The following is a 17173-nucleotide window of genomic DNA, read 5'->3' on the forward strand; positions in this document are numbered from 1 at the left end:
CCACGGTGCATCTGCAGCAGCACAACTGGATGCCTTCATCTGCCCCAGCTGCAACAAAACATGTCTCTCCTACATCATTCTCTAAAGCCACAGCAGGCTCTGCAACTGTCCAACCTCACCCCCAAAGGCTCACTCCTCCATTGTCTCCTGAGGCAGAAGGATGCCAACACTTAGTTAAAGTATGGAACTCATCCCCCAGGAGGCAGTGAGGGCCACCAACATGGATGGCTTTAAAAGAGGATCAGGATATCAGTGGTTACTAGCCATGAAACAGCAATGCTTCCAGGTACCAGTTTCTGGAAACCACAGGAGGGGAGAGGACTCTTGTGCTCATGTTCTGCTCCCTTGTTCCCCACAGGCATCTGGTTGGCCACTGTGAGAACAGGATGCTGGGCTAGAAGGGCCATTGAGCTGATCCAACAAGTTTTTCTTATGTTCCCAATAAAAGCACAGAATTCTGTGGGAGCAGGTTTTTAATTGTATTGCTTTATTGCTTTGTTTTTTTTACCACCTTGAACTCTTTTAGAAGGGTGGGATAAAAATTTAACAAATATGTTGTCACCGTGGTGCAGAAACCTAAAAGAATTAAGATGCTACTACTTTCTGTTCCAGGTTTAAGTTCAGATGAAACCTATTTTCCTGGTTTTTAGTAGAAGCTATATTCACACAGCACTGGTTAGCCAACTCTCATGTCAGTCATGAAACTATATTGTTGCAAATATGTTACAAAACCTCCAATTGGTTTACAAAAAAAGAATAAAGCATTAGCATTATCAATAAAAGACAGCTACAAACAGGCAGCGCTTTCTTAAAAAATGTTTAGGGGTACTCTCATTTTCCTACTCATATTGAAATACTGCCCCTCGATGAGGTCAAACTTAGATTCACAAAATGTTTAGGGGTATGCGTATTCATACGTCCCCCCAGAAAAAAAGCACTGCAAACAGGTATTTAAATACGGCAGACTGAATTGTGGCAGAACTATCCATGGTGCTGACTGGCCGGTATTTTCTCAGTCATAAAGCCAACTCCTTCCTTTCTCAGACCAGTTTTATTTTAAATTATAAATTATAAAACACAGAAACAGATGTTTGAAACATTAAAGCTGCTTGGGGTAAAAGCAAAGAAAAAACGAAAATAAATCGATTTATCTATAGCATAGAGTGCTGTACATATATCCTGAAAAGAGAAAAAGCAAGGCAATTCACTTTGCACCAGAAAATCCACAACTCCTCTAGCCAGAAGTTACTACAGAGTCATTTTTATTGGGCTTTACTGAGTAGAAGGAGAACAGGGAAAGGGAGGGACTGGTGCTTTGTGTGGAACATCGATTTCCAAAGGCAACTTCCTGGCAATTGCTTGAAACAGACTCCTAAGACAAGTGGGTCTTAGGGCAAACAACACTTGTAGCAAATGCATAATGTGAAGCTCTCTCTCAAACCAACTGCAGATGCAGGAGGGGGGAATCTAATTGGTATCAAGAGCACCATGCAGAGCTCTCCTCTCTCCAGATATGACTACCTCCCCCGCCAGTCAATCACCCCTTCCCATATAGTTATGGGATTTAGTAAAAAATAATCCGATCAGTCCCACTGGAAACTGGTTTTTAAAATAAGCCTCATTACTGGGGGGGGGGGGGGAGCAAATTTTTGGAGGGTGGGGAAATAATGGGAAAAAGTCCCATCCAAGTGCACTGTGGTCCCAATAATAATCCACCACCCTTGTGGCTGTAATTAATTTAAAAATATAAGAGACATAATGGAAGGCCACATTCAAGCCTAACAAGTGGTTTGATACCTAGATTTCAGAACAGCCATGCCGGATCACAACAGTCTGCTTCTAATTAAAAATGACTTTGGGCTATGTTCAAACATAACACCAACTAGACCACAGTTTAGTACTATGTGAATGAGCCCTCCCTCTCCTTCTCAAGCATAGTAAGGAGACTAGAAATATCTCCTAGTGTTTTAAACTAGCCACTGTATTATTTTTTTTGTCCAAACTGTGGTTAGTTAAACTCTAAAATAGGATTTGTCTGAACAAGCCTAGATCAATCCATGGTTTCTGATCCTGGTCTGTTTACTGTAATTAAAAGTAACCACAACTGCTTTAGATTAAATGACAAATAGTGGTTAGTTGAAAACAGAAGCTGATGTTTCTGTTGTGCATCAGAGGTGGAGAGGGAAGGGGAAGCATGCTCTGTATGTAACACTAACCCATGGCTTAGCAGAGAAATAGCAGATTTCCAGATGTTGTTGGATTCCAACTCCTATTAGCTTCATCAACCATGGGCAATGGGAATCACAGTCTGGCAACATCTGGAGAGCACTAAGTTGGCTACCCCTGGCTTAACATTATGTCCAAAGCAGGTCTATGTTACAGTGCTGGGCGAGTGTGTGATGAAGTTCATGCCTTTGTTTTGCACAAACGTGAGCATCCACATGCTGCCTCCTGTCCCATTCAGGGAGTCAGTATTGTTCCTGTCTTGGAAACCTGCCTATGGAGATGCAAAAGCCAAATGCTGGTTCTTGCAAAACCTCAAAGGGAACATGACATGTTTGTTTCAAGCAAAATAGACAGATATTATGATTTATGTGCTTTCTAACGTGCATGAAATAATACTTAGATTTTGTTTTGAAATGGGAAAATCCATTGTTATTGGAGCACAGGGTTCAAGAGTTTCAATAGAAGCTAATTTTAATCAATCAAATGGCAACTTTTAATATATAAAAATGATTCAAGCTGGTTGAGAAGATCCTCCCCTCCTCCCCAATGCAATCAGATGAACTACCAGAAAAGACAGGGAACCTTTTCTTAAAGTGGTTCCTCTGAGTAGTTCAATTCAGCTTCTCTTCAATATCTGACACACAGGAGCTGCCACCCCAAGGAACCAATTTCTATGTATATGAAATGCCTGCAGGATGACAAAATCCCCACTCAGCTGCCAGTGGCAGACTGGAGAGTCATACTATTGTATTCCCCTGGTAGCCCATCAGGACACCTGGTTATTTCGGTGTACACATTAGGAAATGACAAAGCACTGCAGAAATTACTAGATGTATTGTATAGTAAATTGTGAAATTCTTATGCTCCAGAACACCTAACACAATGAAATCATCTCCTCTCAGCTTCAGCTGTTGAGGTAACAAATTGTCTTATGCACTGTCGATAGGTTACTGCTACTGATGCAGTAGGACAACTATATACAGTGTTATCACCCACAAGAGCAGGCTGTGTAAATCTTAACAAGTGACAGTGGTAAATATTTATTTCAAGCCTTTGTTGCACATAAATCTATAAATGCAGGCATAAAATGCGTAAATACAGAAGTATAGAGATTCTTGAATTGTTAGCAATCCAAAGCCAACTTAGATCAGTGAAGGTAAAATCATCGGGTCAATAACGGTTATGAAGCATAATACAGTTTCTGTACTAATCCAAAGTCTTTGCATTTGTTAGCCACACTAATACAATGTAAGATGAAGCGTGGGGTAAGCATGGGTTAAATAAATCAATCCCTAGGACTTTCCAGTTTTTATGTCTTTCCACAGTGATGAATGACAAATTCACTCTCTGGAATCGGTCTTCTCAATTGGATCAAATAAATAGATTGACACATAAGTTACTGATATTATCCTGCCCAATCTGTTCTGTTCTGTTATTTTGGTTCTTCCTCCAAGTAAAGTAGGGATGGGAAAATCTATCAATTCTGATGTCTCCCACTTTTGCTATCTTTCTAATCTGAAATGCAGTTCCACATGTTTCCAAATCAGCTTGCAATAAAAAAAGTCTCATGAAACTTCATCAGAATCTCAGTGCATATTTATCCCAATACACACATTGTTGTATGCAATTTTGCGTAATATACACATTTTTGCAAAACATAATTTCCCTAATTTAATGCATTTCATATGTTATTTCTGTCACTATCTGGATTTTTATTCGCATTTTGCCTTAATATGTCATTATTATTTTTTTGGTACATCTTACTTGGCTGGGGAACTGCACTGCAAAATTTAGAAAAGAGAATTTTGCAGAGTTGCTGCTTTAAGTGTGCATATTGTTTCAGAAATTGCAAATTAGTTAAATATGTTTTTAAATGTGAACTGGATTAATTTCCCCCTCTAACCTTTGTGTGAATAAATCAAACTGTCATATCATTTTATGTTCTGTTCTTTGCTACAAAATTGTAGTTTTCTGGGGTTTTTTGTTTTTGTTTTAAATACGCTGCACTGACCAGAAATATGAAATGCTCACAGGAGGATCTAAAGTTCAATTTGGTATTTGAAAATGAGAGGCAAGGACAAAATAGGGGAAGGAATAAACCTAACAAAATCAGGGGAAATGGAAACTTATCTAGGACACTACTCCCCTTATCACTGGCCATGTGGCTGGGAGGGGCAGTTGAAATAATGTATATTGAGGAGACTTAAAGAGAGTTAAGCTGTGATCCAAACCAACTTTTTTTAGGAAGGTCACTTAAATAATGCAGGCAGAGACCAGAGAGACAATACATTCTGATAACACTTTACTGTAGAAAACCTAACAAAAACAGTATGCAATCTGAGGAGAAAGGAACAGGGAAATCTCCTCATTCTTACTTCAAGCCTTGTACATAGCTGGGAGACAGTCGACCAAACATACAGAGGAAAAGCTCCCTCTGAAAAGTACAACCAATTAGGGCACCTGCTACTTCATGTTACTCTTCCCGGCTGCTTGAGCAACAGCTCCACCCACCCACCCTACCAGCCTAGTTGACTTTAGCACTAATAAGTCACAAACTGAATGATGCCCCTCCGTCCAGTTCTACCATCCACCAGTCTCTGCCTCCAGAATGATGCCAGCATCACTTGGCTGGTGTCAAGCTCTGAGCAGGATGATCTAGAACAGGGAGGGACTCAATCTGGCTGGGTCAGGTTCCTGTTAGATGATAGTGAGCCAGCATATGATGGTCTCAGGGTCCCTGCCCACTTCAGACCAAAAATGATGTAGTAGCTGGTAAGTGTAGCTGGTAGCATTGTGGCCTGTTGGTCCCCGTATCATCTTGTGTCTCCCATCTCTTATTCACCCACGATCCTCTTCAGGACCCCACTGCAAGCCTAAAGCAGGCAGCACAAATAGGGGAGCACATGGACTGCAACCCTTTCCCTTCATTCAGAAAGCAGCCTAGCAGAACTGCTTCTGAAGAGTTAATTTTCACTTGCCATAATTGCAACGTTTCACAGCCAAATCACAACACCAAGACAGATAAGAGGTTTAAATAATTACTAACTTTATGTATCAAACTTCTCATTCCTTCTGAAAAGTGCTGCACTTAATTATTACAGTGGAGGAAAAAACCATATGCAATAATATGATTATAGTAATCTGCACCTTATTTGTGCAAAGATCAAGAGAAGCATTAAGCAGAAATGGACTAAAAAGTCTTCATTACATCAAATAAACACGGAAATCAATATCTGTCTTGATATGTAGAGCCAGACATGTATATTGTGTTTGAATTTCGGATCTTTACAAATCTGTTTATCCGCCTGTCTGTCTAGCTGTGGGGCAGATTATGCCTGACCACTGAATGGATGAAGGATGAGTCTGAGGAAGAATACTAAAGAAGCAACTCACCTGCTATTTGCATGGGCACTTCAGCATGAATCCATCAACCTAACCGTCTCCTTAGTATTTGCAATCAGTCATGTCCTTCATTGTGGAGAGTGCTGGAAACTCTGAAGACTATCACATTCTCACCTTGGGTGGTCAAGGCCAACTGGAGGAGACATCCATATTTTTATCTCACCTTTCCTAAAGATCTCAAAGTGGCGTAGCTTCCACCACACATGCTAATAAGCAGGATTCACCTCACAAACCCAGTCAAGCAGAAGCCCTGGGCAAGGGTTTCTGTTTGTACAATCAGGCTTTCTACCCTCTCCTTCCCCTGCGTGCTCCTCAGAATTGGCTTTGAGGGGCTCGTTGGGAGAACTGGCAGAAGAGAATGCAGCGGGGAGGAATAGTTCTTCTGGGAAGCACATATGCTTGTGCAGGGGAAGTGTTCAACATAACATGATGCTGAATTTCACCCTCCATCCTCAAGCAGTGATAGAAAACCTTGGCAGCCTGATAGCAATAAAGAATGGGCTGCATTCCCACCCACTAACTAGCAGATAAAAAGCAAAGCTCAACACTGACACCCCCTCCCTAGCCCAAATATCATTTATGTCAACCCAGCAATATATATATATGTGTGTGTGTGTGTTTCCTAATGATTCAATTGCAGTTAATGAAACCTCATAGGCTTCCGAAGCTGCTTGAGATGCTTAACAACATCTTTCTACACCTGAATTGTTGACGATATAAGAGGGTTGGGAAAGGAGAAAAAGAGGGCAGCTTCACATACAAAGGAATGCTTCCCTATTGGTGCCTGAATGGAGCACCAATCGATGCTTAGGAAGAAAGGGCAGCTCTTTCCACAATTGATTATTCCACAAGACCTGTTAATATAAGGTATAGAAATATATGCATACAAAATATTCGTTAAAAAATACTTCTCTGTCTCTTGCAATTCAATATACCTGTCTTTGGACTTTTATTGAATGCCCTCCCCCTGAATTTCCTTTTCACCCCTCCTGAAATCTTTGATGCCTTCATGAAGCTTTGCCCATGGCAGCCTCAACCTGGAGCACTTTTACTTGCGAGTAAGTCCCAGTGAAGGCAAGTGAGACTTCCTTCTCGAGCAAGGAAGGAAAGGCTTGGGCTTCACATCCCACTGTGTTCATTAAATCTCCCCACTGCAGCACCTGCTCACACACGATTTCCTGTGACAGCCGCACAGTTGAGAAAGCGATTTCTAAATAAAAATAAAACCAATTTGCTCCTCCCCCCCCTTCCTTTAGCAGTTCGCATAACAGCCAGCTTCCTCAAAGCTTTCCATTGCAGTTGGTTAAACTGCTAAAAAAGCAACACACCATCAAAAATGTATGTTAATGCAACACTGAGTGTTAATACTCCCTAGGCAAGCTCTTCATAGCAATTTCACTGCCCCCCCTTTTTTGTTCTAAACTCTCATTTTTTTAAAAGTTCCCAAGGCCTTTAGCGGTCTATAATGCTGTCAGTGCTGAATGCTCCTTTTTCTGTGCTCCTAACCAAACCTTTGTTTTGCTCCCAAAGGTTTCCCCACCTGCTGCACTTTGTTGTTGAAATACCATCAGAACTTTCTCAAATTTTGAATGAATACTAAGTAGATAACGGAGAGGAATGAAAAAGAAGCTTAACCCCAAAGCAGGGACTTCGGCAGCCTAGCAGCCTTAAAATCCATTTCAAAGGCCACAGCTGACAATCTTAGTGATGTTCATGTCCCTGCTCGAATCAGTCATGTGGTGTTAGTGGTTAGACTGGGTTTTGACACAGAATTGTGTTCTGAGTATTGGGTTCGCCATTGTGGGCTAAGTGCTGTCAGGTCCATTGTATGGTTCAGCATTGGGTAGACAGGCCTAGCGCAATTGCACACTATTCTGAGAGCGACAGCAATGCGGATTTGGGCAGAAGTTATGACAAATGGGGTGGATGGAAGAAGCTGCTCAAATTGATGAGGAGAGAAATGTAAGACTCTTGCGACTGTGTTTAGCTTCTTCATGCAGTGGGCATGGAGGGATAGAGCCCTGCACCTTTATGAGTTGAACCACAGGGAGAATTACTGCATTTTTCGCTCTATAAGACGCACCAGACCATAAGACGCACCTACTTTTCGGAGGAGGAAAACAAGAAAAAAAATATTCTGAATCTCAGAAGCCAGAACAACAAGAGGGATCGCTGCGCAGCAAAAGCAACGATCCCTCTTGCTGTTCTGGCTTCTGGGATAGCTGCGCAGCCTGCATTTGCTCCATAAGACGCACACACATTTCCCCTTGCTTTTTAGGAGGGAAAAAGTGAGTCTTATAGAGCAAAAGATACGGTATTTTGCAGGCTCAACTTCCCATCTGCCGCTGATGTACTATGGTGGTTGTAAAAGCAGACGCCAGCATGCCCTTTCCGCACAAGTCTTTATTAAGTGTACAATTGTTGTCAACAAGGTGGGGCATTTGGAAAGTTCCACCAGGTTCAGACCAGTGAGGGGTGAGTTCCTCCAGTCTCAATTCAAACTCACTATGTGGGCTCCTCCGTGGGTTTGCTGGACTACAACACCCATCTTCCCCAACCATAGGCTGTGCTGTCTGGGACTGATGGGAGTTGGAGTCCAAGAACATCTGGAAGGTCACAGGGTCGCCATCCCTGTGTGAGATGTTTCAGGCAGAGGTCCACAAGGGTAAATCACTGTGCACATTCATAGCTGAGCTATCTGCATAAAAACAGGAACGAGCCCCAGTTACTCCCTCCACCCAAATGCATCAGGTTATTTAAAAGTATACAACAAATCTGTGGGTTGATACCTGACCACTCTAGCTGTGGGTGGTAGAATTAAATAATAGAATTTAAATAAATTAAAATATTATTTATTAATTTATTTGTAGAATAGGCTATTTATATTTGTCAAGAATGTAATACATTTGAGAATGGGTTTGCCTTCAGGCTATTATTATATGTTATTATTGTTGTATTTTAATTTCAAAAAGGGGGAAGGGAATAGGAGTATAATTTGAATATACACCATGTATATCTTTAGATTTTGCATACGTCCATAGTTTTAAACTCTCTCTCTCTCTCTCTCTCTCTCTCTCTCTCTCTCTCTCAAAGTGGCCTTATCGGCTCAATTTTGTCCAGTGCTCATATAGATGACTCTTGCAAAAAATATTCCTAGGCATAATATTACCATTAGGAAGGATTAAGTGTGCTTCTTTGATATAAGAGTGAAGACAAATATTTTTATTTCCTTCCACATCTTAACGCTAGCAGATGAGGACAAGATACTTAGATAATTCACCTTTTAAAATGTAGGAACCAACACTTTCTGTTGAATATTTATAATTTGGTGGTAGTTGCTTTTACTTAGTATGCTGTGTGGTGTACTCTGTCAAATTCTTCACTATTCTTGTGCTCTTCTTTTTATAAAATGTGATTTTCTTTTGGTGGGAGAACTCAAAAGAAATGAAGAAAAACAATACTACTTTTTTCAAATTTTGCAACGTTGTTCAAAAAGTACAGATAATAAAGCAAAATGCAGCTGTTGAATACCCGAACTTTTAGCAATATGCCCCTCATAAATGTGAGATTTAGTTAAAACTGAAGAATCAGGTGACCTCACATTTCCCCCCCTTTCAGCTACCAATTCGGATTTGAGATTGAGAAGCTTGAAAATCCAGGAACTCATACCATATAGGAGTGGTTCAATTTCGGAGCTTTGTAACTTTCACAAAGATGCTGTAATTGTCTTTTTCTCTCTCATGATACTCAGACTATTCTACTTAAAAGGGTTTTGTAAATGGAAATTTTGGGCCTTTGTCACATCAAACTACAAGGCTTCAATGGGAACTAGATGGAACTCTTAAGCTGTTCAAACTTGCGGTTCCATATACACCTGGATGAAGAAAATGCCTTTAATCAAAAGGAACCAAGTGGTGGTAGTAGATGCTTCTTTACCTTCCAGAACCTAGCAGCTGCTAAATTTGCCTGCAGGAGAGGCATTAAAAACAAAAGATAGTAAAGCTCATGATTCTATTTTGTAAATTAAAAAGTAGGAAAATAATCCGTTATGAAAGGTTTTGTTGTTGTTGTTGTTGTTGTTGTTGTTGTTAAGTCGTGTCCAACTATTTGTGACCCCATGGACCAGAGCATGCCAGGCACACCTGTCTTCCACTGCCTCCCGCAGTTTGGTCAAACTCATGTTAGTAGCTTCGAGAGTGTTGAATAGTGGAAGAGATGGACGAAGGACACAGCTCTGTTGGATTCACAGCTCTTTATTGCAGCAGTTAGAACTTCTCCTGGAATCAGACTGACTGACTGCAGCCTAGCTGGCTGCTTTATATAATACTAAGTAACTTGAAACAGTAACAACTCACAACTAGCTAACCAATCAGGAGTGACAGTTTTCAATCCTTCATTTACATACTGGTGGCCCTGAGTGAGAACTGCAACTTAATCTTAATACATAGCAGAGAGCAAATAGAAAGGAATGATCAATAAGCATGTAGGGGCACTAGGAGCAGGAACCTATGTTTGCTTTCCCACTGCAGTCCAGTATCATCTTTCTGTTCCTGAACTCTGGGACTAGCATACTCATGTAGTAGAAATGAGGTGGTAAACTAAGTAGTAGTAGATTAGACTACACCACTAAAGAGTGCTGGTAGGGGATTAGGGGTGGGGAAAGTTTGTCCAGTTTGCCTGCTCCTTGAAAGTAGGTGCTAGTTCAACTCTCCCACCCGACCTCAATAGTGGGAATTATTTTGGAGGAGTTTGAAAAGTTGAACCAGTTTGCCTAGTTCAGGGGGTCTTGTCAGAGCAGAGGTAGCAATGGCTTCATTTTCTCTTTTTAAGTCACTGATATCTGCCATCTCATGTGCCATCCATTTTCAGACCCTCCAAGTGTCCCTATTTTCCAGGCATAGTCCCGGATTTACAGAAGCTGTCCTGGTTTCTGATTTGATCCACGAATGTCCTGCTTTTCCTTAGGATGTTGGAAGTTAAGTTTTTTTTACATGTTTAATGCCTTATTATTATTATTATTATTATTATTATGAAGAGTTTTTATTTGATATCCCGCTTTATCACTACCCTAAGGAGTCTCAAAGTGGCTAACATTCTCCTTTCCCTTCATCCCCCACAACAAACACTCTGTGAGGTGAGTGGGGCTGAGAGACTTCAAAGAAGTGTGACTAGCCCAAGGTCACCCAGCAGCTGCAGGTGGAGGAGCGGAGACATGAACCCAGTTCACCAGATTACGAATCTACTGCTCTTAACCACTACACCACACTGGCTCTCTTATGCTTATATATATATATGTTGGAAGCCACTCAGAGTGGCACAAGCAACCCAGTCAGATGAGCAGGGTATAAATAGTAAAATTATTATTAATATTATTATTATGGAATAGGACTTCCTATTTTTATTGGAGAAATATTGGCGGGTATGCATTTTACAACTCCCCTGCCTTCTATTTTGTTTCTGGGCACAATTCAAAGTGTTAGTTATGACCTTTAAAGGCTTCCATGCTTGGGGTACATATTTGGAAGCAACCCATGGATATTGTCCATTCTGACCTGCCCCCCCCAACCCCTATAACAGTAAGTTCATCTGGTCTTCTCCCTATTTTAGTTTTCCACCACTTACTGCAGAAAAAGCTGTGATCATTTCTGAAATCATCATGTCTACTTACAGGACTGGGCCATATCTTTTTTAAAAAAACTGTATCTGAACTAGGTTTAGGGCTGCTGGAAAACTAGGACTTCTTCTACATACAAAGCAGAATGAGATGGTAAACGGGTGGAAGACAAACTAACATATACCGCACCCTTCTGTTACAATATAGAAGATGGCTTACAACATGAACACTACATCTTAATAGTATCAACAAAACAACACATCATAATAGAGATACATACAGCAGAGATAAATATCCAATGGATTTCAGTTGCATTAATATAGCAGCCCTGTAGGCCATGATCCTGTCAAACCATATTTAGCAACTTGTCTAGTAAAGGTAAATAGGTAAAAGACCCCTGGATGGTTAAGTCCAGTCAAACGTGACTATGGGGTTGTGGTGCTCATCTTACTTTCAGGCCAAGGGAGCTTTCTGGGTCATGTGGCCAGCATGACTAAACCACTTCTGGCGCAACGGAACACCGCGACGGAAACCAGAGTACATGGAAACGCCGTTTACCTTCCCGCCAAAGTGGTACCTATTTATCTACTTGCACTGGCATGCTTTCAGACTGCTAGGTAGGCAGGTGCTGGGACAGAGCAACAGGAGCTCACCCCGTTGTGTGGATTCGAACAACCAACCTTCTGATTGGCAAGCCCAAGAGGTTCAGTGGTTTAGACCCTCTAACTTGTCTAGTAATTTTGCATTCTTCTAGTTAATTTCTGAGCCACACTTTTAATCCAGTACCCTAAAAAAGAAAAGAAAAAAGAACTCTGCATTCCATGGTCCAGATAAAATCTCTGCAGCCACTACTCAAGGACAGACCACTATAAAAGAAACGTATTCAATAAAAAAGGTTCAATGCAATAGTTGATAAGATTTTAATTACTTTTTAATTACTCATTTACATAAAAGAACTTTTTTTAAAAAAAATAGTGAAGACTTGTCAAAGGAAATAAAAAAGTGGAATGGCCCTTTTTTCTTTTAATTAAAAAAATTATGTGGTCCCACGCAGATCATTCATTGTCATCCTCCACTACAAATTAAAAACAAGCAGAAGGCCAGCAGGGTTAACTTTCAACTTGACAAGCAGAATGTTAAGCAAGCAGCAGTAATAAATCCACTTTTCCTCCTTGCTGGACTGCAGACACTGACTCTGCTTAACCTGCGATGCCGCAGTCTCTTGTTTTTCAAGAGGTACAGGCTGATCCTTTGCAGAAAAAATGCAACAGCTTAGGTGTGCCTGCATAGGACCAGGCACATCCAAGCCTTGTTCAATCTCCACAGGCTGCACCTCTCACCAGCTCTGCTCTGTGTCCCCATCAACTGCTCTTGCTTCATTGGAATGAGTTATTGAACTGTGTTAATTGTTAGTTTCTGTTTCTCACTGTGCAGCTGCTTGCAGTCACAGGACTGTGTTTACATTCCAGGGATCCCAGGCTACTGGAGTCTCACAGGAAAGGGAGATGGGATGTGACGTTACTGGTTTCCTGTTTCCTTTGTCCAGTTGCTCTCTGTTCTCATAGAGAGAAGATGTATATTTCTTTGCTCTCTGCATAGCTTAGTAATAAAGCATGGCGTGTAGCTCATACCTATCTCATCCATCTGCTGTGTTGTTTTGATGCTCTGCTGGGAGGGCTCGGAGGAAGATGAGCCGTATCAGCTCAGGCGAACGGAGCTGCCAACATTTTTGGTTATGGGCCCAGAAGAACGGAATCCAGATGACGAACGGCAGAAGAACGGAACGCAGCCAATCTTCTCTGTGTGTCAAGAAGATTGATGAGAGGTGCTCTTGCCCCAGGATGGATTGAGAGAAGTATGTATGTATGTATGTATGTATGTAGCATTGCACCCACATTTGCCCCTGGCCCTACCCACCACTGGCCATGCAGCCCCTGGCTGAGGGAGAGGAAAAATCAGATTATCATTTGGCAACTGATGTTGGCTTCCATGCATTGGTTGCAAAGTCTGCTCATGGCCTATGCACATATCACCCATAGATGCCCAGACTTGGGTACCACAAGCATTCAAGGCATGTTCAAGCATTTGCTGAAGCACACAAATGATCAAACTGTATATGCTCTCTGCTCTGTCCTCATCACTGGTGGTAGTTCCAAAACAGGTTGCATCTTTGGCGACTGTAGCTGGAGCTTTCATGTCAACAGAGCCTCCGCACCCCCAACTAGCCACCAGCAGTGGAAGGGCACTTTTGCCAAATCCCACCTCAGCAATGTAAATTAAAGGTTGGGATCGCTGCCTTGCTTCTCAAGAAACATGAAAATCACACTAAATTGCTACAAATCTGCACATGGCTGGCGGTATAAATTCCACTAAATTTTATAGAAAAAATGAAAGCAAATTTACTACTTTTATGATTAAAGCATGCGTGCATCTTGAAACTGCTTGCATTGTCCAAAATTCACACTGTTATTATACCTAATTTACATAGCAAATTGAATAGATTAGGCTAATCATTGAACAATGCCGTTTCTAGTTATCCAGTGCTTTCAAAATGAAATTACATTTTATCTTCAGTAAGAATACACACATTTATGTCATTTAATGACTAGATCAAGTCGAAAAAGACCTGACTGGATATCCATCAGGGATCATATGCATAGTTAATTAAGCTTGAAATAATAAATTCCCAATTTCCACAGGATAAGGTAAACAGCCAATTAAAGCCGGATGCAGTCATTACCTTCCCCACTCATTATTCAAAAGCATAAAGTATCTGCACATTTCTTAAATAATTTACTTGTATTAAAATAAAGTAAAATGCTTAAAGCATTAATAGGGTGCTTTACAACGGAGTAGTCAATAAGGCACTATATCAGGTTCATGTAAATATTTTATGGTTTTATTAAGTAGATAGGTATGCAGCTTTCTGCATTCCAGAAACCCACCACTGAAGTCTGCTAGGCAGCTGGCCAAGTTTTTCCTTGTAAGGGCACAAATTCCATGAATTTATTTCCTTATGTCCTCCTAAACAGGAGCCAGATCCTGTGCAGTGCTTGGTGTCTAATGCCAATTGCTCAACACATTGTCCAACGTGTGATTCCCCCCCTCCCTCCAGTTTTACTCCTTGGCATTAAGACTATAGTAAGGCATAAATATATATCAGGTTTGGAGGAAATTAACATCCTTGTCACAAAAGGAATGGATTAAGGAGTAACTTTGTTCATAACAAAAGTTCTGTGCGCTTAGCAACAAAAATTCTATGGTTGTAGCGTTTCCTGGTAGCTTCGGGAAAGATAGCAAGCTTATTTCTTTATTTTTTTTAAGCAGACACAGCTGTTAAAAGAACAGAACCTGTAGTCAGTATTCAAAGCAACTCTGTTCTCCAATAGCATGTAACATATAAGAAGACCACACGCTAATGTGGTATAACTTTGTGTATCAACGCAATCTTATCATTCACCAGAACACTTGGAATTGGAACCACCAGGTTGTTTTTAGTTGCTGGGGAGTTAGCTTAGAGTTTAGGAGTAATAAATCATCATTGCTCCTTGAGATATTTCTGAGCTCTCATTTGGGTCCCCCTGGAGCCTTCTGTTTAACAATATAACCTTTGTATCCTGTATCTGGAGCACAGCCTATCTCTGAGATTTTTTTTGGAGTTTTAGACCTCCAACTATGTGCTACAGAATCATAGAACTGTAAAATTATTGTTATTATTATTTTTATTACTTTCCAAGTTTATACATTTCCACTAATTTTACAATCATTTTGACATTTCAAAACTTGACTTCCTTCCCCCTCTTTCTGCGGTTCCTTAAATTTATTTTTAATATCTTCTGCATATCCAAATTAACTTAATTTGCTCATTTATTCATCTGATTTAAATGTATGCTCTTATGAAACTGCAGGTTACTGCAATAATCCTGCCAATGTTTTTATCTGTTTACAATTTATCTGTAAATATTCAATAAACCATTTCCATTGTTTTTTTAATATATAAAAGTTATCTTGATTTCTTATTCTTCCGGAAAGTTTCGCCATTTCTGCATAAGATTTTTGTATCCAATCTTCCTTTGCTGGGACTTCTGCTTTTATCTATTTTGGGGCAAATAACAGAGGCGAGAAAGAACTGTAGAATTTGAATGGATCCCAAGGGTCAACTCGTCCAACCCCCTGCCATGAAGGAGTCACAACTAAATAATTTAGGATAGATATAGTCATACAACCTCTGTTAAAAAACCTTCAAAAAAGTAGAGTCCAGAACTCTCGAGGCAGTCCATTTCATTGTCAAACATCATCAGAAAGTTCTTCCTAATGATAGTCAGAATCTCCCTTTGAATCCATCGATTTGGGTCCCACTGGAGCTGCAGAAAACAAGGTTGCTCAATGTGACATCTCTTCAGATATTTGAAGATGGCTATCATATCCCCTCTCAGCCTTCTCTTCTCCAGGCTAAACCAGAGACCCAGAGTATTAACCCGAATAAAGCTGTGCACAAAAGAGGATAGACATGTCAAACCTTTAGGAAACACTGTTTTTATCTTAGATGGAATGAAGGAAGTCTGGGCTTTAAAGATTTTGTTAACCCAAGACCAGAAAAATAGTAAACCTAATAGCATGTTAGAAAATAAAAAAGCAATGATTACCACCAGTCTTTATAAGGAATAACCCAAAGAAATTGGTTTGATATTGGAGGGGACAAAACTTGATGCATTGTTATTATTTTTATTTTTAAAAAGAGATCCTCTTTATGTAGACCTCCTTGAGATTCTCATAGGAAAGTATAAGAAAATAAAAATAAATTGTATATGATGGAGGTACAATTGACTGCAAAAGCATACTAATAATATGCATTTGATCTGTATAAATACCAAGGTGGAGTAATATAAAATAAATAATGGTAAAATGTAACAACAGCATTCTTCAACAAATAATAGGAGCAGATTAATATATATATATATATAAAGGTAAAGGTAAAGGTACCCCTGCCCATACGGGCCAGTCTTGACAGACTCTAGGGTTGTGCGCCCATCTCACTCTATAGGCCGGGGGCCAGCGCTGTCCAAAGACACTTCCGAGTCATGTGGCCAGTATGACAAAGCTGCATCTGGCAAGCCAGCGCAGCACACGGAACGCCGTTTACCTTCCCGCCAGTAAGCGGTTCCTATTTATCTACTTGCACCCGGGAGTGCTTTCGAACTGCTAGGTTGGCAGGCGCTGGGACCGAGCAGCGGGAGCGCACCCCGCCGCGGGGATTCGAACCGCGACCTTTCGATTGGCAAGCCCTAGCTGCTGAGGCTTTTACCCACAGCGCCACCCGCGTCCTATATATATATATATATATATATATTTGCTTTCGTAGATTTTCACGGGTATAGGAATGCAGGTTTTGGTGTCCTCGGGTGTCTTCCCGTGTAAAAGTTGGGGTGTCTAGGCGACGTTTCGACGAGGTCTCACTCGTCATCTTCAGGCTGGTGCTTTCGGCTTCTTGTTACTGGAACAGAGCAGGGTCTCAGTGTTTGAGTTCCTATAAATACTGTTGAGGTGTGGTGTATAGCCTCCAATGTTCTGGGCCGAGAGGAAGTTCCCAGGCTAGTGTGCCTTTTCTTCTTTTGTTCCTTAATTGTTTGAGGGATATCTTGAGTGATTTCTTGAGTGATATCCTGAGTACCACTTAGGTGGGTCATTAGGTGTGGATTAGTTGTTAAAGCCTTTGTGTCTTGACCTCTTGAACTTTGTGAAGAGTTTTTCTGAGAAGATGGCTGTACTGCATTTTGTTGTGCTCTGGCTTGGCTTCGTGTATAGGGGCGAGCTGTGGTTTTGTGGCCTGTGTAGGGATTGCAGGGGGGTGCAGCATCCGGAGGTGCCAACATGGTTTGGCTACTGGATGGTGTCTGTAATTTATCTGTGGAGAGGGTCTGGGTTTGGGTC

The sequence above is a fragment of the Podarcis muralis genome, chromosome 2, assembly GCF_964188315.1.
Source record: "Podarcis muralis chromosome 2, rPodMur119.hap1.1, whole genome shotgun sequence".
Lineage (NCBI taxonomy): Eukaryota > Metazoa > Chordata > Lepidosauria > Squamata > Lacertidae > Podarcis > Podarcis muralis.